This window comes from Strongylocentrotus purpuratus, unplaced genomic scaffold, assembly GCF_000002235.5.
Source record: "Strongylocentrotus purpuratus isolate Spur 01 unplaced genomic scaffold, Spur_5.0 spur5_scaffold_13, whole genome shotgun sequence".
Taxonomy (NCBI): Eukaryota; Metazoa; Echinodermata; class Echinoidea; order Camarodonta; family Strongylocentrotidae; genus Strongylocentrotus; species Strongylocentrotus purpuratus.
The window spans coordinates 15,311,695-15,333,559 of record NW_022145598.1 but is presented as its reverse complement, the minus strand read 5'-3'; the positions used below and the strand labels follow the sequence as shown (position 1 = coordinate 15,333,559).

Sequence of the window (21,865 nt, the reverse complement as noted above, 5' to 3'; positions counted from 1 at the left end):
TTTAATTGTACATCTAGCATTGGAGTCACTATCTTAGCACCACTATCTCTCATCTGAACAATGTTACGAAGTCCCTTTAATAGCGGTCTTTAGATTCAAATTTCACTTCAATTTTGTATAAAGTATGTTCCTGAGGTGACACCGGCACGTCAGCCTTCCGACATCGTCACACAATTTTAAGATTTGTTTCTTCTTCAGAGAAAGGTTTCGAAGATCGACACCATGAGCATTATCGGTGTCATTGGTCGTTGGTCGACTGCTATTCCACAAAATAAATCTTAGTTTGCCTGCCTTGAGAAGAAAAGAAGGGGGATTACTTATAATAAATTCATATTTTAAAGAAATAACTGTCCGGTGTAAAGGATGCAATATCTTCCCGGTATGCCGAATTATATGTTTATCTTGCTGGCAGAAATACTCAAACTAAGAAATAAAGGAAGCATAATTATTTTGTGAATATAATAGATGTTTAGCAGCAAGGGATCGAAATGCGATGCTCGTAGAGAGAAAAGGCGAGATAGAAGGATTGAAAAACATTGAGAGAGAGAGAGAGAGAGAGAGAGAGAGAGAGAGAGAGAGAGAGAGAGAAAAGAGAGAGAGAGAGAGAGAGAAAGAGAGAGAGAGAGAGAGAGAGAGAAAGAAAGAGAAGCAAAATCACAGGCAGACAGAGGAAGGGGGAGAAAGAAATAGAGTGAGAGTGTGTGAGAGAGATAGAGAGAGAAAAAAAAATAGAGAGACAAGAAGGGAGAAAGACAGACAGCCAGACAGACGTTTTTGCATGTTTATTATTTCTATTAGGATAACGTGTTCTTGTTATTCATTTCTTTTTTACAAACTAGAAAAGCCATCACCGTATGCAATATTCAATTTCAATACCTTTGTCTTCTTCATGTTCTAGAAAGAAAGAGGCAGGCAGACAGACAGAGGCAGAGACAGAGACAAACAGAGGCAGCAACAGAGACAGACAGACAGAGGCAGAGACAGACAGACAGAGGCAGCAACAGAGACAGACAGAGGCAGAGTCGAGAGAGGGGAAGAGTTCAACGACGTGTCCCTCTCCTTAGAGCCGGAGGTGAGTGAGGTGAAGTGTGGTGCCAAAGCCCTTGTCAAGCCATGATCGATGGGGCGCAATGGCAGAGGGGGTCATGAACTGGTGTGTTGTTTACATGCCACGCCCTTTCATGAAGCTTACACCACCATGCTAATTACATCAGCTGTTCATACCTAAGAACGGCGCGTGTTCCTGTGGGTGACCCGACCTTTGTCTTTGCAACAGTTATATCAGGGATTTGATTCCGTCAAGGGTATCGGACTGGGGTTAAGTATAGTGTTGAGTCAGGGCCCCGTCTTCCAAAGAGTTGATATCAATCGCAACTATGCATAAGAGATAGGAGACTGCAAACTTGCGAGTGATTGGAGGAATTACAATTGATTTGGATCAATCTTAACTCTTTGAAAGACGGGGCCCAGGGTTGAAGTTAGGAACTTGGTTATGGTAGGAAATTAATGCGGAGCGATACTCATGATTATCGTAGGAGCAAGTGTGTTATGCAACCGCTCCACGGCCCAATTCCTACACGGACCGAATCCCTACCTTTAACTATGGAACCAACACTGAATCTAATCCTAAAGATGAACATAACCTCAAACCCAACCGGATTTCTAACGCCAACCTTACACTGAACCCCCACCCCCGGAATAAAATGCCTATCGTCCTAACCCCAACTCAAACCTCGAAATCGAACATATCACTTGGTCGCAATCCCAACTCTTACCCTATACTTTGACACAGCCTGGAGCAATACACCTGATTACTAATATTATGCATACCTCTCGAATAAAAGTTTCTGTTGACAACTCGAATGCTTTTCAGAGGCTTGCCCGACGTAGAGTTTCATCCAAAGGGATGCTATCATTCATAGAAGGTGGCAAAGGGTTAGGGGTGAAACATTCATCGAAATTGAAATACCTTAGGATGATCAATAGACAGGTCCATTGTTGATAGTCGAGGTAAGTATCGCCGGAGCGAATGTCTAATCATACAGTTCATGACCGTGCAAGGCATTTCCAAGAGTGAACTTGTGGCACCATATTGGATAGGGGCACAACACGGTGTGTATGCATGTATCATGACCCAGCAACATGTCCCCCTAAATGGTTGAGAGGGGCGTTTCATTAAAGCCCCTCTGCACTAGTTTGGCATGGATAGATTAGACCTCCCTGCAAGGTTATCTCATCAAATCAGCTCTCAATAACATAAGAAAAAGGGTATCATGGGGGATCAACGGGTACCGCTTAGGCGTTTTTGGCTGTATAGTGGGGTCAAGTAGCTATAAGTAGTGCAGTGGGGCTTTAGTACCCTTTCATTTCCAAACTACCTTGTAACAACACTGCCATGACTGTTGCCCATGAAGTTTGAATACTTTTTATTTTCTTCTTGAGAAATGAATTTAACTGTATTCTGTCAAGAATAAACTATATTGTAACAATCACTTCATTAAAGGCAGGCTTTACTACTTCAGCTAGAAGGGATTAGACCACCCAGCGAGCCAGCGAGGTCACTGTGACAGGTGGCTTTCTCATTAACTAAGCTCTCATTTAACATAAGAAAAAGAGGATCATGAGGGACCAACAGGCACCGATTGGGGAAATTTTCTATATAGAGGGAGCAAGTAGCTACAAGTAGGACAGTGTGCCTTTAAATGGGTTTTGAAGAAAAAAAAGCACTCCATTTTAAGGGCAACTGTGTATTAAGGCCTATGTGAAAAGAAGAAGAAAAAAAAAATCCTGATTTATGTTTCTTGAAAAATGTGAGCTTACATCTAAAAGTATTCAGCAAATGCTCTAATTCAAAAAGTCCATCTTTCTTTTTCTTTTTAGTTACGGAAAACACCCCCCCCCCCAAAAAAAAAAAACCAACAACAACAACAGCAACAACAACAACAACCAAAAAATCCAATTTACAAGGGGTATGATTAATTCAGTCGTTCACTGTAGCCCCCTGTATAGCCCCATTTGTAGCTACCCTCAGTCGACTCTTCCGTGTGACTTAACGGTCATCTTAAGATTGAAATATTTTTCAATTTTTCAATTTTTACACCCCCCCCCCCCCCTCATGAAAGCGGGATCGAGCTGGCTTACCCTTACACATACATGTATAGTTAAGAACTAAAATTGTTCATACCCTTTACCAGATTAAAGTATGTGAAAAGGAAGAAAAGTATTCAACAGATGCCCTAATAAAAAAGTCCCCCTTTCATTTTCTTTTTAGTTACGGAAAACACCCCCCCCCTAAAAAACACACATCAAATTTACAAGGGGTATGATTAATTCAGTCGTTATCTTTAGCCCCCTGTATAGCCCCCAGTTGTAACTACCCTCAGTCGACTTTTCCGTGTGACTTAGCGGTCATCTTAAGGTTGAAATACTTTGATTACTCTCGCGAGAGGGGATGTCACTCCAGATTAAAACCTCACTCGATCACCGTCTCAAGTGTCTAGTCTAACTAATAACAACTCTTTCCATCCGTTATGACATATTTTTGTCTCAATAACGGGCATAAGACTATTAAAGTGGCTTTGGTCCGATTGGCAACTATTCACCCTCTTGAAAACTAACCAAATTCCATATAAACAACAATTGTGACCCAATTTGTTGCGTATTTTACGTATTCCTAAACCTGACCCTGGATCTATGATCTGGGATTCTGAGCCGATCCGTTTCACAAAGCCTTTTTCAATTGACAAATGACAAAAACCAGTGACAAATCTGTTGTTAACAAATCAGAAGCAAGGATTTCAGTGGCTTATAGCAAAAACTGTCATTTTGTCACTGATGACATGTTTTGTGAAACGCCCCCCCCCCCCCCCCCCCCAGGTAGGACAAATTCCTTGTTATCAACCCGACGTTTGAAAGAAAAGCTTACGCACAACGTCGGGTTTAAATTTGAGTAGAATATACATGTAGGTAATAAAATAAAACCCGGGGAAACCTCTCTCAAGCATGATTGTGTTACATCACTGTCTGGTACATACTGTATGATTATTTCTTGAAAGGCCAAGGCATTGCAATACGGTCTGTTTCATTAGACTATTTCTCACAGATTCCCAAGTGGCCTTTTTAGGATACAACCAATATTGTGCTTGCAGTTGACCATTCGCTATCAATCTTGATGAAAGATGATTCGCAACAAAATGTCGTCACCGAGAAGATGAATCTGCAAGTCCCATCATCCTTAATTGCACAGAGTACAAAATTTTCGACCGTAAGAATACAGTGAAGATGGCGGGGTCAACGCCCAAGGTGTCATTGACATTGGGATGTTTATGTCTCGCTTCGACGACAGTTTTCTTGCCTGGGTCGTCCTAGGTTAAACGATTTTCCCAGTGCGAAGCGGTCAGACATGGAGTTGCCCTCTGCCTAAATCGGTACACGCCTCATCCCCTCATCCCCTGCATGAACTCTCAGTTGTATTACACTCCAGCATGATATGGCAACCGTGGAATAGTACCATGCAATAATTGAAAGCTCAAACGATAACTTACCTGTTTGAAGTTTGATTTATGAGGGAGTAGAGGGAAGAGATTAATTGAGAGAGCAGAATGATATCATCAGTCTGTGGTAGTAGAAGTAGTAGTATAGTAGTAGTACAGTAGTAGTAGTAGTGGTAGTAGTAGTAGTAGTAGTAGTAGTAGTAGTAGTAGTAGTAGTAGTCGTAGTAGTAGTAGTAATAGTAGTAGTAATAGTAGTAATAGTAGTAGTAGTAGTAGTAGTAGTAGTAGTAGTAGTAGTAGTTGATGTTGTTGTTGTTGTTGTTGTAGGAGAAGGAGGATGAGGAGGGGGAGGAGAGCATGGGAACGGTATATTACTTGTTAGGTTAGTAAGAATAGAGAAAATAATAAGATCCATCCACCCCACCCCCACCTCCACACGCACATATCGGATTTCAAAAAGACAAAATGAATAAATAAGGACTATTAAAGAAGAACGTCAATATTCTACTTACTGTTAGTCATACTCACATTTAATAATAATAATAATAATAATAATAATGTAACTTATATCGCGCCAAATCCACTCTGTGGAGTGCTCAAGGCGCGTGTAAACAGGAAAAAAGATCAAGACTTGAAAAGAAATGTTTTGAGATGAGTTTTGAAATCAAGCAATATTACTCTCCAAATAAATGGAGAAAATCAATCAAATTGTAAGCATGGTATAAGGGCTCTGTTTCGAGGACTGCAGCATGATCATTTTATAAGTTTTCTGGTAAATAAAATATTTCAGACAATGTGTGATGCAGTCTGCCCTGTCATCGACATGACAGGGGGGTGTGAAGGGGGAAGTTAAAGGGGAAGTTCATCATTCCTGGTTTACATTATGATTTATATCCGTTGTACATGAAAGGGACATTTTCTTTTTATCAAAAACAAGTTGTCACGCCTCACCGTGCACGCCTATGGTACCGCTTTCTGCACGTTCCGAGAATGTGTTCAACTCATGTCATTTTTCACATTGTCATTATGTTACCATGGCGATTGGTAACGAGAGAAGAAAATATGACTAGTAATTTGAAAAGATTGGGAGATGACAAGAGGATTTAAGGCCCCCTCCCCCCCCCCCCCCCCCCCAAAAAAAGGGGGGGGAGGAGAACCTTCCTGCTAGCCGTTAGGCCTATTATAAACGGTATGAACAGATAACAGATGAACATGACCTGCGAGAGATCACAAACGTCGTTTAATCTGTCTCACCTCCCTGATTTGGGCATCCCCCACTTTTCTCTCTCTCTCCCACTACCCCCCCCCCCCCCCCCCCTCTCTCTCTCTCTCTCTCTCTCTCTCTCTCTCTCTCTCTCTCACGACCAGTATCTTTCGCTTCCTCCATTTTGTCACAACCAAATTTTGAGAGGAAATTGATAATTTATGTTTAGTAGTATTGTATTGAATTGCCCAAATCATTTTCAGTCATAATGTTGCATTGTGTGTTTTTTAAATCTATGTTCTGTACATACAGTATTGTTATTATCAAATTATCATCACCATATGCTACGCTTTCAGTAATCGCTTATTATGATTGATATTCATTATGTTTACCTTATTCTGAAGTATTATATGATAGTAATCTGTAAACATGTGATTCAGAGTTTGATTTTTAATAAAATGGCCTGTCGGAGGGTCCAAAAAACGGGGAGGGGGGGGGGTGTCTGTTTACAACTCCCTCCCTCTCTTTCTCTTTCATCCGTCTCTATCTCTCTAGCTATCTCTATATCTCTCAATGTACATGGACCTATACTCTCTCTCCGTCTCAGCCCCACAAATTCACTGTCATACAACTCTCTATTTTCAGTCTGGCTACATCATCATACTTTCCCCCATGCAACAGGCCCCGAAGTCAATGACATAGACCTTCTACACCTCTAGGCAGTCGCGTGTTTGGGACACCTGCTGCATGAGGCGGAAACTCGGTCGGGTTAGTCCCCAGAACTCCCCGCGGCGTCTGGGCTGACGTTCGCTGAAAATTGATCAGAAGGGGGGCGGGGGGGGGGGGGGGGCTCCTTTCCTAATTTCTTTTCTTTTTCACTCTTCCTATTCTCCGCACACCGTGCCACGAAACACGACGATGACTCGTCAACTCAGTGGGGTAGATTCGAGATAGAGATGCGTGTCAGTCGTGGGCTGTGGGTCACGAGCTCGCCCAGCGCCACTCCAAATAACGCATGCCGATGACGAATTAAAAATTGGAAAGCATTTCGAAAATGATGAGGGACCTGACAGGATAGGGGCGGACACGGGTAGAAGGTGGAGAGGTAGTTAATATTGGCAGGTGGAAGGAGGAATTCCATCGGAGATGGGTGGAAAGGGGGTGAGGGTTCCAGGTGTGACAAGTGACAAACAAATACGATGCGTCAGAGAAAGAGAGAGAGAGAGAGAGAGAGGGGGGGGGGGAGGTGGAGGAGTGGGAGAGAGGTGGGATTTAGGAGACAGGAGTAAAACTGGAGAAATAAGAGGACCTTCAAAATCTTATTGGCATACCTCGGGTACACAAACTGCCCCCCCCCCCCCCCCCCACCCCCACCCCATTAACAGCTCACGTGTATTCGTTTTTGTTGTTGTATTGTGCCCCTATGCCTTTATAAAATCCTGGATCCGCCCCTGTCGAAAAAAGATGGAGTCTATAGCTGGACAAATAGATTGATATAAAATAATTCATTTTGGCTAGCGGGATGTCCCAAGTACACGATCAATCGGGTAGATGTACCATGGGAGTTCCAATATTTTCTGTAAAACTATACAAGAACAAAATATGGGGCCGTTTGAAATTACATTATAAGGATTATTTTAGATGCAGCTTATAAGTATCGGCTTGCATGGTAATGTAGATATACAGTAGGCTTACGGTTGCACCATGTGAGAGAGGGGGAGGGGGATTGGGGAGTCATGAAAAGGACTGTCGGTAATCTTTCTTTCTCGAGTTTGTGTGTAGTCCTGAAAAAGGGATTATTTTGTGTAAATATCTGTTGTTAGAAGGTGATTTTCAGAACTGATGTTCTTGGTGATATGTCAGTGTTACAGAAGCGAATGCTTCTGTTGGCTTTTCCTTACCCTGTTTCTCCCATGACCTTGATTTGATTTAACGACTAAAAATGGCAAGGTTTACCAATGGCAACAATTCTACTATACTTCCAAATATTTTGTGTTGTTTATTTGTTTACATATAATTATTATGATATAAATAGCTGCTAAACTAAAGAAAATTGCAAGTATATTATATCAATAAAATTGACAAGGACGTGAAATTCTTTACAAACCACAAGGTCAATACCAAGGCCGAAAATCACATACGAAAGTAAAATAAAATTCCAAGCATTTGCTTACTTGTTTATTTGTTTTGTATGTGTATTTTGTTACCGATGTGTTAAAACAACATTTCAAAGTAATAAATCATCATTATTTGTGTCAATCAAACGAATAACATCCGTAACGGATGACGATTATTATCTAGACATGGTATACTGAAAACTACAAAACAAATATATCATTATCTTTTAGGTACATGCACCGGTAATCAATGACGAAATCCAGCTTTCGTTGACTAGCGAAATACTTTTGTTTTATGCTCTACTGCCCGTATAGAGTTGCTGTTTTGGTTAAAGATGGATAGGCCTAATTTTGTAAGCTTTTTATGAATTTCATGTCTGTTTGGACGAATATTATCACTGATCATTTAGAAAATGTCCGTTCAAAAGGATTGTCTATCTAGGGGCCTAGTTGAGGAGTATTGACCACTTTGATGCCACACGTTTGTGTAGTCCCATATACCTATTTCGTTGTGCAGTGTGTGTGATATTCGAAGCAAATTTAATCAAATTCTTTTCAGCTTGTAAATTCAACTAGTACTTAAATCCTATGTACCACATATTCAACTGTTTCTCATTACTTTGAGGCAGTCTTTCGCGATGTAATCACATGACCAATGCACAACTTTATCTTTAATTAAAAACGTCTACATCAAAGGTCCATATTTAAAGTGACGTCACATCTTGACATGCCCGCGTGCTTTTGTATACAAAAAAATAAAATAATATAAAACGTAATCCTCTATTCGTGAAACCATGCGGAAACAATATATTGATATTAAATCGCCAACGAACCGAAATTCTTGTCCTCGTTTATATATATATTCTATTTTCTATTTTTTAACCCTCGTGTGAATTAACACGTTGTCACCTTTTGTCAATCAAACTAAAATGGAGGTCAGGTTTTTCTTTTGTATTTTTTTTCTATAGTATTGACTAATATTTGATATGCGTTTTGAAAGCGGACATTATACCCGTTAGAAGTGTTAGCCTGAAGTGTTTTATTGGGCTGTCAGCCAATTTTGTTGAGGTGATGTAATATTGGATGGCTAGGAAGTAGGGCGATATTTTTTTTGATGGTGAATAAACTTTCTTTCCTTTTTGATTTGATATGAATTCAGATTGACATAAACATGTAGATTGGTAGTTGGTATGATATAATTTCAGAAAGGAAGGTTTGACTAGAGGCGTGCTGAAAAAAGGAATGTAGATGAGCTCATTTTGTGTTCATGAAAAATGTATTGATATTAGCAATACATTATTTCCCCATTTTGTCCTTTATCCAACCTTTTGTCTCAGACTCTATTGTCATTTCTTTGTATCTATTTGTATTACTAGCTCATATGTATGTATAACTCTGTTATCAATATATTGATGTAAACAGGAAATTATGCATGACATACCGTCGCTGTTTTCATAAAGTGACGGTAGTGAAAAAAAATTGCATTCACTTTGCGTGACGATTTTCCTCACTACCGCTGTTAAAGATAAACTTGAGTTCTGGTAAAAAAAAAGAAAATGAATTCTCACAGAATCTAACGAAACTTACACTGAATGTTCAAGATTACAAATAAATGTCATGTGTCAAACAATTTTGGAAGAAAATGTATACTGGCTGAGTAATGAGCATAGAAAGATAAGGAAATCAAGGTAGTACTAGCCCCGAAACCATGTGTGTTGTCCCATATACATCTTTCTGTGTAAGTGATTGTTACTTTACCAAGACTCTGCCAAATTTATGATGATTTTGATGACTCCAGAACCTTGCATTACACACCATTACTTACATGCTATGATAAACTTTTCTGATACATTCCACACCTTTTCTTTCACAATGCAATCGCATTACCAGAACTCAAGTTTATCTTTAACCTGTTTTTTTTTTTATTTGTACATATTGGAAGAAATAAATGGGAGCTATATGCTCGCTTATGCAATCAATCAATCAATCAAAAAAGTGGAAGAGGCAGAATAAAATCGAATTAACAGGCATTTCCAAAAAAATTGCCCGGATATGAATAGCAACTTGAAAATACACGACGTATACAGCTGATCATAACGAGCTTGGTGCATAACAGTCCCATCTGTACGAAACGGTGTTATTGGCGGTCATGTTCACCAACAATGTCAATGACTTCATGCAGCACGCAATACGGATTTTCCAGATCACTTAACGCCAATTGTAAGAACAGGAGCGGACGGAGATGGGTCTAAAATGGGCTCCAATAAAAGCAATCGTTTTTTTCTTGGAAGCGAGGCAAATTTGGCAAAATTTGTCATCCCCATGCGTGATGTCATCCTTGTCAAACCTGGGAAAATAATGAAGATTGAAGAGAAGGCTTAGAGAAAGCAGGGAGATTGTGTGTGCGTGTTGGAACAAGAGAGAGAGGGAGAGAGTGAGAGAGAGAAAGAGAGAGAGAGAGAGACAGAGAAAGAGAGAGAGAGAGAGAGAGAGAGAGAGAGATAGATACAGACAAAGAGAGGCAGAGAGACAGAGAGAGACATAGAGACAGACAAAGAGAGACAGAGAGAGACAGAGACAGAGAGAGAGAGACAGAGACAGACAGAGAGACAGACAGACAGACAGATAGGGAAAGAAGGGGAGGGCCTTGTGCTGGAGAGAAGGGGATGGGGGTGCAGTGAATGCATGGAAGGGGCGGGCCTAGGATGGAAGAAATATGATTACGATCATCATAATTTGCGAGTAGCCTACACGTCATTCCAAGGCCTTTTTCAAAATATTTATATTCAAAACATATTATATACACAAAGGAAACCTTGAATGATACTATTCATAATCAAAGTTCATTGACCTCTCACATGCAGAGTCATCGTGGTAGGGAAGCTTGTTAGTGTTGGAAGTGTAAAAATTGAAATATGTTATGATTGACATTTCTGTGAAAAAATAATGCGTAAATGGAAAAGGGTATGCTCTCAGCGTAGAGCTTTGTCGATGCAAAATCGAATTCGCGTTTGGTTCAATCACGAAGCATCAGGTTTTTTTCAACATGATTATGCAAGTTTTGATAACATAACATATTATAATGGTTTTTTTTTATTTTCAGACTGATCATACATTTTTTTTCCAGGAAGTATACCTGACTCTATGTTCTTTAAAGGCAAGTATGTTACAGACGATTAGATATATATGAATTGATGCAGATAGATAAGAAAGACGTATATGTTTTTATCTTTTCTAGATAGAGTTATGTTTAAAACAGATCTGTAGATTGATTGTTTGCTAGATATGGGTAATTGATCGTATATAGAGGGGGAAAATGAAGATAGATAGGATCTTACAATCTAGGAAAAGGCAAATGGAGATTGAAATGATACGGGAGATGAAGGAGACTCGGGGAAAACCCTGCGTTGAACACGTTGAACATTTCTACCAAAACAAATTAAGCAGATATCCATCCTTAATTCATGTTTTTTTTTTCTCTCGCTATTCATTTCTTCTTCTCTAATGAATTAGGAGGATACAAACAAACACTGCATCAAGAAGCATGCGACTCCTACCTACAGAAGAAATGAAAAAGGGAAAAGAAACAAGGAACGAAAATACTAATAAAGGAAAAAAAACGGAAATGGTGGATGTTGATCGAGAAGATAAGGGGAGGAGGAAGCACATTGCATGGGGAAATGGCTTCGTTCGTCTGATCAAGGAGCTGGTAACTCCATGGTCTGACGTAGACGGTTAGACTCATAATTTATCCTAAAAATGAAAATCTTTAATATGATTTTCCAGGTGCTTATAGGATTATATCTAAGTGGTTGTTTACACGTGTTTCAGAGGGTCAACGCACGATACCATTCCATAACCTTCGAGGGTGATAGCTCCGGAGAACGAACATGAAAGGACAAAAATATCGTGTTTACAGTTAGCTTACGCTTGAGCTACTCAGTCAATCAGTTCCACACGGCTGAATCTATATGTGGGACTGCAGAGGAAGCGGTGCATGACCTTTCGTATTCGTACCCGTATTAATGGTATTGGCGCTGCCCGGTCTCGATTCTGGCGTTTTTTTCTGTTTCGAAGAGAACAAATACGTCCTTGAGATTCGAAACGGTAGCCTCTCAGGGAAAGAGAGACAAACAACCCCCACGAACTATCTTGTAACTAAACATGATTTAAATTTCTTGATGTGTTTTTACATTTGTACATGAAAACAACTTATCAATCTGATGGTGTTAAAGCAATGTAGGTCTTATTGCTTATTTGCTGGATTAGCCATTCTGTAACAAACAACAACAAATGTGTTTTTTTAAACACCCTATTGGCTAACCGTATATGATTAGACAGGGCTCACTTTATTCTGTTATATTTTGACTCATTTCTAGAAAGCCTTTAGTGCTGCATGATTATCAGGATGATCCGAATACTAATTACTACTCTCTTTCTGTCGTAACTAAAAAATCGTTTACTCTTTATTTGAAGGAATGGTCTGGTATGTTTTCATATTCTCTCTCTCTCTCTCTCTCTCTCTCTCTCTCTCCCCCCCCCCCTTCTCCTTCTACCTTTTCTCGATTGAGTTGGGGCACCAGGTCGTCCGCCATGCCCCCCCCCACACACACACACAATCTGAGCGATAGATTATATGCCCCAATCAACCTTTTCCGCTCAAATCAAGGGGTTACAAAAATGGGTATACCATAATATCATATTATAATTATCACCATCATCAATTCATCGTTGTCTTTTTGTCAATATTGAACTAGAATCTGAAACTCATTTTGTTCAAGTTCATCATTACTATCTCCGTAATTTTAATCATCACCGCCCTTATAAATTTGAATTGCATCGTAAATGTCAACGCCCATATTGTGTTAACTTTTTTAATGACAGAATAACATTTTAAAACATTTAAAAAAAATCTTTTTGATGACTTGAGCCAAGCATATACACCAGCCCTAGGGTTTTAGTCTGTATTTCAGACCCTTTGTAAACGCTAGTTTCTAATCATCCCACTTTCAAGGAGCTCGCCCTTATCTAATATAGCATTTTATCTTTGATGTATGTATTTCAAATCTGTAACTGTAATATGTTGGCTGATCAGCTTTTAGCTGCGATGTTGAATATTGTTGAATATTACTTGTTATCAAATCAAATCAAATCAAATCAAATGAGAAATATACTTTGAAGAAGCTAATAGGTGATCAAACTTTTCTCACAAATTATTTTGACCTGAAAGGCATTGAACTTCGATAACAGGATTACCATGATGGCAGGCCTTGCCTTATGGTAGAAATAAAAGGTGTCAATTTGAAGAAAATCGTTATTTTGTCCCACCTTTTCAATTACATGCAATATACAATGATAAAAGGAGTTGCATATCAACAATATTACGCCATTCGGGAATGACAATGCCTACAATGCATGAATATCAGATGAACAAAATAGCTCTATTTTGAGCAAGTTGTTTTCAACCTCAGGCCATCGAACCTTCCTTATATAAAGATACAAGGGAATGAATGGCACAAGAAAAGGTGTGAATTTGTAGAAATTGACTCGTATTATTCTCTTTATATCAACACCTAGTTACACGCGATGAAAACAGGCGCGGTCAAAATATAAGGACGACAGCTGACAAAAGGAAATGGTCGAATAAAAGAAACTCTTGGGGCGTGAAATTGGTTCTCCTATCGGTAAAAACATGATTATTTTCGTCGCCATGATTCACGACTGTTGTTGATTGGTGTGTGATAGCACGATGAAAAAATGTCAAATCACTTATGACATCTATTCATAGATGATAAAGAAATTAAATGAGCCAACCTCTATCCTTTTGTGAAGATAATAAACATGTTTACCTGTTTACAAATGTCAGTTAACGGGAATGATATATAATTAGTTTTTTACGAGACATGCTTCGACGAAAAATTATCTGCGGTCAATTACCTACACTAAGCAAGTTCCTAACGTCAACCATGGATTTTACCATGGACCTTTTTAGGAGGTCCATGATTTTACTAGCCTGAACCATGCCTGAATTAAACACTGCTCTAGCCTACCTCTAATACCCCAAACCCCAAAGAATATCCTAATCCTAACCTTACAAAACAACTAAATTATTCACTCCCTCAACAAGTTTTCTTATATTTGTTAAGTATGTGAACAATTTATTTGTCCTAATTTTACTACCCTGAATCATGCCTACTCTAGCCTACCTCTAATACCCTAAACCACAAAGAAAATCCTAATCCTAACCCTACAAAAAACAACCAAATTATTCATTCCCTCAACAAGTTGATGTTTCTTGATAATGCGATACATTTAAGATTACATTCTAAAGTATTCAAAAAAGGTGCGAAATCAACCAATTCACCTTTCATTCTTGAGTCACGAAAGACACTTCAACATCAAATTTACAAGGGTTATGAATAATATAATTCGTCGCTGTTTTCACGAAGTGACGGTAGTGAAAAAAAATTGCATTCACTTTGCGTTACGATTTTCCTCACTACCGTCACTTCGTGAAAATAGGGACGAATTACTATAGTTACCTGTACGTGATTGGAAGATATAAAGCCAGGAGAATCGTCGCCTGTGCATTAGGGGAGGGGGAGAGGGGGATGTCTTCCTATTTTCATCCCGATGAAAGTTGGAAGACCTCGAATCCGTCGTTATTTTCATCAGCAATGGAACAGGACTACTAATTTATCGGTTTCTTCACAGAATTGATACAAGTAACCCACACAATTTCATGTATCACAAAGTAAAAAACCCACTAAAACTATTTTTTTTAAATGCATTCAGTTTTATGAATGCTTATGCTTCCTGTATACCCCAAAGCGCCGACGAACCAATATATTCGTCTGGTATGAGTTATTGTATTTCTAAAGTTGTAGAAACTAAAGATTTTTGGTAGTCATACGTAAGCATTTTCATTGAAGCATACACAAATTAATTGGGTCTGATGGGGGGGGTGGTGTAAAATTACGCTAAAAATTGAAATAATGAATAAATGATTAAATTAATCTTTATGAAATGGTTTCCATCACGATTTGAGATCAATAAACCCCCAAATGAAACATCCAAATAAAAGTAAATGGGACAAACAAAATAGACCTTCGTTTTATTTTTAGCGTCATTGTCTTATCCATTCAAATGTTGTTGTTTTTTTCCTTTGGGAAGGGGCTGAAGAGGATGTTTTGTTGTTGTAAATATGCTGATTCATTTTTTTTTAATTTTAATTTCATAATCATTATTTTTTAAGTGAGCTCTCCAAACCGAAAGGGTGCCTACTATCAAACCGGGTCGTTGAACCTGACACGATGAATAAAGAAGATGGAGAGGAAATATTTGGCAGTGACACCTCAGAGATGTGACATTCTAAAGCTCGAGGTTATTCACCCTTTCATGGTGTTTAGAAATAGAAAATAAATTATGTCCGAGTGTCAACGAACCTTGTTTGTAAAATGACAAATTGTTTTTCTGTTCTATAACTAACTTGGTGTGAAAACGACATCAACGCAAAAGGTATCTGTTGGTTCTAAGAATATCACGGTGTTAATAAATATTTTGAGGTTAATTGCCCCGGTTTCCGAGAAAAACTAGGCTAAAAATACCCTGCTGCATTTTACAAAATAGATGTGAATAGTGATTGTCATGTATACTTTTTTACGATAGAGAACGCTATTGCTATTACGAAGACAGAGCGTGGAGAGAGATTACAAGCCCACTACTGACATTATAGTCTGCACATTTTAGACACTATTTAGAATATAAACATAAGTCGTGATGTTGCAAGTCTATAGAGCAGGCCTTCTCAACTGGCGGCGCGCGCGTAGTCTGCAGGCACAGACCCTAATTTGACACTGTCTTTATCAACAATCATTGTGCCTTGAGAGAAGTCTAGCCCAGCTACCTACTGACTGTGTCAGGAGCAGCTACAGTACATGGCATATGGTAGTCTTATAGTGCAGACTCACTTTTACGACTGACCAGGGTTTGTGCTTGCAGACTAGCGCGCGCCACTTGTGGCGCTTGCGGTCAGTCGGAGTGGGGCGCGACTGTTGCAACAACAACAAAATACAAAATAAAAGAAAGAAAATATGTATTTTAGAATTAAATACTCAGCTAAATCAAGAAGTTACAGTCGAATTTGAGTCCAAAATGCCTGCTTAACAAACAGGAAGAAAGGGGGAATTTATCTTTTTTTACCATTATCTACGACTCTAAACCTAATCTCTGAACAACAGTTAGCTTACGATGGGCTACCAATTTTAACATTGCCAATATCTGGAAAGATTTTGATTTTGTTTGTTTGATTTTTTACTTTATTTTGACAGTTCCCTTGTTTATTGCACCCCCAAAACTACATATAAATTTACCTCCAGTGTAATTGTACCCATGAATTGTACTAATTTGTTCACATCAATATGAAATTAGGATTAATTATATTGTGGAATGAAATGGTGTTAAAAATGCCCCATTTGGGCCTTTAGAAAGCAGCTACCCCCATTGGGGCTTCGTCCCTCGACCCCATCCGTATTCGGCTCGGTCACTACGCTCCCTCGCAGCAGTCAAACATACAGGGTGGCACTTCAACTACAAATTATTTTCGTTTTGGCATTTCTAATAAACTAGTTGAGAGACCTGCTATAGAGGCTTACCGTACGGTCCTTGTGTAAGAATGCAGTGAACTGAAAAGATTATACTTTGTTTTCTTTTTTCTCTTTATCTATCTTCCTTTCACGCAGCTTCGTGTAAATCATAATATACAAGGAGATTCATTGCAACCATGGAAAACATGTGAAATAACCCCACTGTATGGTAGTGATACCGTCCTGGTAGCAATATCAGCTGAAATAGCAATAGTTGTTTGGACAGGAAGATTTGTGGATATCTTGTATTGTAATACAATTTATTAACGATGAAGTAACATAAATACTAATTTAGAAAAACAAATTTAGTAAGAAAAACATGGAAAAAGTTGCATTGTCCGGGAATTGAACCCGGGTCCCCCGCGTGGCAGGCGAGAATTCTACCACTGAACCAACAATGCTTTCCACGTCGACCCTGTGAATTTTCTGTAATTTATTTGTAAAATTATAAATGCGCTCTTTGCTAATACCATTCCGTTTACATATACACGCGAAAAAACGGACCACTCTTGCATTTAAATGAGCCTTTACATATGAAACTTCATGAAATTAAGATTATACGAAAAATCAGCCGAATATTGAACATCAATATTTATTATTAGAAGGAGAAAACATGGTTTCATCGTTAGATGGCGCTAGACCTCTTTCTCTCGTGGTGAGATTGTGCAGAAAACTACGGTCGCTGAACAGATGGCTGGTGCGTATCTTTACGTTCCAGTGTGAGAACTTTGTCACTCTGTTACTCTGTTCAGTGTTCACGGCAAAATATATAACAAGTCTTTTATCGAAATGAGTTTAAACAAAGATTCTTTTAAACATTCCTTTCTTCCGAAAAAATGGAATGAAATCCCGACTTATTCAAAGCTCGTGGCATTTTCAATAGTGTCATTTTGTATTATTAATTTTAATGCGCACACCTAGTCCGACTCGTTTTAATTTTCAAGGAGTGTTAAGCCGTATTTAATTGAGATGATTGACAAAAAATTGCATTGTCCGGGAATCGAACCCGGGTCACCCGCGTGGCAGGCGAGAATCATAGGCGCCGGAAGTGGGGGGGCAGGGGGGGCAGTTGCCCCCCCAGTCAAAAAAGTGGGGGGCAAAACGCATTTTTGCCCCCCCAAAACGCCCCCCCCCCCCTCCAAAAAAAAAACAGTAAAGGAGTAAACATGGTTTGTATTTTTAATCCAAAAGAACGTAACAATAGTAAAAACTTGAATTAAATCACATATACAATTCCAATCAAAGAAAAAGGAAAGTTCACAGGAATTAAATTTCATAAACATTGCGCATGCCACCTATACGGTATTTTAAATGGAGGTCTCTATTATAGCGATACGCGCATATCGTGGACATATTGTGCGAGAATGGGAAAGCGTGTCCGTTTTTTTGTTATAGGGGTGAGAAGACATGAGCCCCTGAACGCTGGCGTACTGATAGGGGGGGGGGTGGGGTTATGTATTTCTTATTCGAAACAAGTGATTTACAAATGTTGATGTTGTGACATGATTTTCCGGCATTTTTTCTCCATTTTTTTTGTAAGTCATACCTTTTTATGCGTTTGTTGGAAAATAAGAAATTCCCACATTACAGTCAGGCGAAATACGCTTATTTAGAAGCCTTTATGTCATGGTCTGCAAAGTGGCTGGGCTCGAGCCCCCCCCCCCCCCCCCCCCACCCCTCCTTTTTTTTTAAAGTATGTTAAAGAGAAAAAGAAAGAAAGACGGAGAGAAAAATAAGTGACCTGCCAATGTCACAAATAAGGTATAAAAAATGCTCATCTGACCGTAATTAAATGCTTAAAACCCCAGAGCTTACGGGGGCTCCACCCCGGACCCCACCAAGGGACCTAAGGCGGGCCCCTGGATGCTCATTTGACCGTAATTAAATACCTATAACCCGCGAGCTTCCAGGGGCTCTGCCCCCTGGACCCCACCAAGGGCCCTAAGGCGGGCTCCTGGATGCTCATCTGACCGTAATTAAATACCTAAAACCCCTGAGCTTCCGGAAGCTCTGCCCCCTGGAACCCCACCAAGGGCCCTAAGGCGGCCCCTGGATGCTCATCTGACCGTTATTAAGTACCTCAAACCCCTGAACTTCCGGGGCTTTGCCCCCTGGACCCCACCAAGGGCCCTAAGGCGGCCCCCTGGATGCTTATCTGACCTTAATTAAATACCTAAAACCCCTGAGCTTCCGGGCGCTCTGCCCCCTGGACCACACCAAGGGCCCTAAGACGGCCCCTGGATGCTCATCTAACCGTAATTAAATACCTAAAACCCCTGAGCTTCCGGGGGCTCAGCCCCTTGACCCCCTGCCGAGGCTCATGCCCTGGACCCCACGCCAATTTACGCTCTATCTGATCGATAATACTCCACTTTGAAAAACGTTCCGCGGGACCTGCATATAACGTGTAAGACTGGTGGTGATGCAGATTTTTCGTCTGCCCCCCCCCCTTCCGAATTTTTTTCTCATTACGTCACTGCCCCTGGAAAGTGAGCCCCCTGGAATGTTTGCCCCCCCAATCCCAAACTGCTTCCGGCGCGCCTGGCGAGAATTCTACCACTGAACCAACAATGCTAATGCTACACGTTTTCCTATTTGATATTTTGTTCTCTGCACTTTTTCTTTCCAACTATTTGTCAAGAAGTAGGCTATTAAATTGAAATAATTCTGGAAAATGTTTTTGTAGAAGAAGTTGCAAGTCATTATTGAATAGCTAATATCTTTTGAATTCAAAGTAATAGAAACGAGGAAATTTAATCTCCGATGAGAAAACTCAGGTAAGTATAATAATATCTTCTTTTTCCCCTTCTATTTACCCTTCCACATGATTCTTTTATTAATTATCAACATAATCATTTCCATAAAAGATCGATGGATACACTATTTCATAACTTGCCATATGAGTATTCAATCAATAAAACATTACAAAAAATAATAACCTCGGCAGACATATAAAATTGAATAACTCAACAACAACAAATTGCTAATCATTGTTGAATAATCTAAAGCTTTAAAAATCAATGAATTAAAGATAGGGAACGGGGTGTCCGGTGAGGACAGAAGAGTTAGAGCTAAGTTATAAAAATAAACGATGGTCAAAGTCTCGACTTATACATCCCCTTCGGAGCAGGGGGAAATGAAAATGCAGAATCAAAGTGTAGAAAATACACCCCAAAATGCATTGTCCGGGAATCGAACCCGGGTCACCCGCGTGGCAGGCGAGAATTCTACCACTGAACCAACAATGCTACATGCTGACACTGTAGTTTATTTGATTGATTCTTGCTTCCACTTCCTTCTCCTATATGTTCACTGTTTTCCCCGACCCTCGGTATCTGTCCAAACGCAGAGTGAAATAATAAACTGCCAATCATTATTGAACTAGTCAAAATCTTTAAAATCAAGGAATTAAAAAAGTAACGGAGAAATACACAAAAGATGCATTGTCCGGGAATCGAACCCGGGTCACCCACGTGGCAGGCGAGAATTCTACCACTGAACCAACAATGCTACATGCTGACCTTGAAATTTATATCATTTCTCGTTCCCCCCCCCCCCCTTTTCTCTCCTCAACTCATGGTTATCTATTTCATTTTAAAAGTAAAATAGTTTGGAATGATGTTTAGAAAAAAATGGGATTAATTGTTCTAATGTTGAATAGCCGAAGTCTTCAAAAACTTTAGGAATTTTCATTTTCACTAAATCCCCTCCAGCTTTGGAGAATTGGAAAATAAGACATGATAATAATGATGATGACGAATTGATGATGATGATGATGATGATGACCTGTATATTATAAAGCACTAATGCTGATAAAGATGTTCCATCCCACAAGTGATGCATATATAAATTATTTGAGAAAATGATAATGAAATGACTAGCGCAGATATAACAGCCGTTAATCGAGGGAGAAAAAATGCATTGTTAGGGAATCGAACCCGGGTCACCCGCGTGGCAGGCGAGAATTCTACCACTGAACCAACAATGCTACATACAGACCTGAAATCTATTTCATCTCTCCCCTTCTCTCCCAACCTCTTGGTTATCTATTCATTTTCAAAATTAAATAGTTTTGATAGATAGTTTTGAAAGATGTTTAGAAACAATGGGATTAATTGTTTCAATGTTGAATAGCCGAAGTCTTCAGAAACTTTAACTATCCTCTCCAGCTTTGGAGAAATGGAAAATAAGAAAAACATCATAATAAATAAAATGATAATAATAATCATAATCATAAAATAGTAATAATAATTATGACAATAATGATAATAATAATGATAATGATACTTATAATGATGATCATCATCATGATATGAACCTTTATGAAAAAAAAAACCTCGTGCACCCGGGAATCGAACCCGGGTCACCCGCGTCTATATCTTGTAATACAATTCTTTAATGGAGCAGCAACATAAATACTAATTGAGAAATGAAAATTTAATTTAAAAAATAGGGAAAAATTGCATTGTCCGGGAATTGAACCCGGGTCCCCGCGTGGCAGGCGAGAATTCTACCACTGAACCAACAATGCTATATACTGACATAGCATTCATTTGATTCCTTGTTTCTTCCACTTCCTCTCCTATTCGATCACTTTTTTCCCCCGACCCCTACGTCCTCTCGGTATCTGTCACAAAGGCAAAGTGAAATAATAAACTGCCAATCATTATTGAATAGTCAAAATCTTTAAAATCAAGGAATTAGAAATAGGGATTTGGATGTCCGGTGAGGAAAGTATTTTTTGAGAGTAGATTCACAAGCGAATAAAGTATTTAATTGGTATAACAGATGACGACCAAACTAAACAGTGTAAATTAAGCCAAATCCATAATTGGTCATTTTTTCCATTCCCCATGAAATATTTGATTCTTTCAATCTGCTTGGTGTACCAAATGCATCGATATTTTACTGTGATAACCGAATTAGATTCGCTGGCTGTCAATAATAATCGCGACACGGCTTATTTTAATATCGCTTCACGTCATTGATTGTAAAAAAAAAAAAAGAAGAAGAAGAAGAAGAAGAAGAATGAGAAGAAGATAAAGAAGAAGAATGAGAATGAAAAGGAGAAGAAGAAGAAGAAGAAGAAGAATGAGAGAAAGATGAAGAAGAAGAAGAAGAAGAAGAAGAAGAAAAGAGGGAGAAGAAGGAGAATGAGAAGAAGAAGAAGAAGAAGAAGAAGAAGAAGAAGAAGAAGAGGAAGAAGAAGGAGGAGAAGAAAGAAGAAGAAAAAGAAGAAGAAGAAAGAGGAGGAGAAGAGATTTGTTGGCTGTCGATAATAATCGCGACACGCCTAATTTGAATATCGCTTTAATAATAATAATAATAATAGCTAGTTCTTATATTAGCGCTTTTCAGGACCGAAGGCCATCTCAAAGCGCTTTACAGATATATATATATATATTA

The 21,865-nt window shown here is 39.1% G+C and overlaps 5 non-coding genes across 5 annotated transcripts; all 5 read right to left on the bottom strand.

Moving 5' to 3' along the window:
* Nucleotides 1-16,789: 16,789 nt before the first annotated feature.
* On the bottom strand, nt 16,790-16,860 carry TRNAG-GCC. The gene has a single exon. It is a non-coding gene; the product is annotated as a tRNA-Gly (tRNA).
* Nucleotides 16,861-19,636: 2,776 nt separating this feature from the next.
* On the bottom strand, nt 19,637-19,707 carry TRNAG-GCC. Its single transcript has one exon. It is a non-coding gene; the product is annotated as a tRNA-Gly (tRNA).
* A 191-nt stretch (nt 19,708-19,898) lies between these two features.
* On the bottom strand, nt 19,899-19,969 carry TRNAG-GCC. The gene has a single exon. It is a non-coding gene; the product is annotated as a tRNA-Gly (tRNA).
* Nucleotides 19,970-20,376: 407 nt separating this feature from the next.
* On the bottom strand, nt 20,377-20,447 carry TRNAG-GCC. The gene has a single exon. It is a non-coding gene; the product is annotated as a tRNA-Gly (tRNA).
* Nucleotides 20,448-20,920: 473 nt separating this feature from the next.
* Nucleotides 20,921-20,990, bottom strand: TRNAG-GCC. Its single transcript has one exon. It is a non-coding gene; the product is annotated as a tRNA-Gly (tRNA).
* Nucleotides 20,991-21,865: the final 875 nt, after the last annotated feature.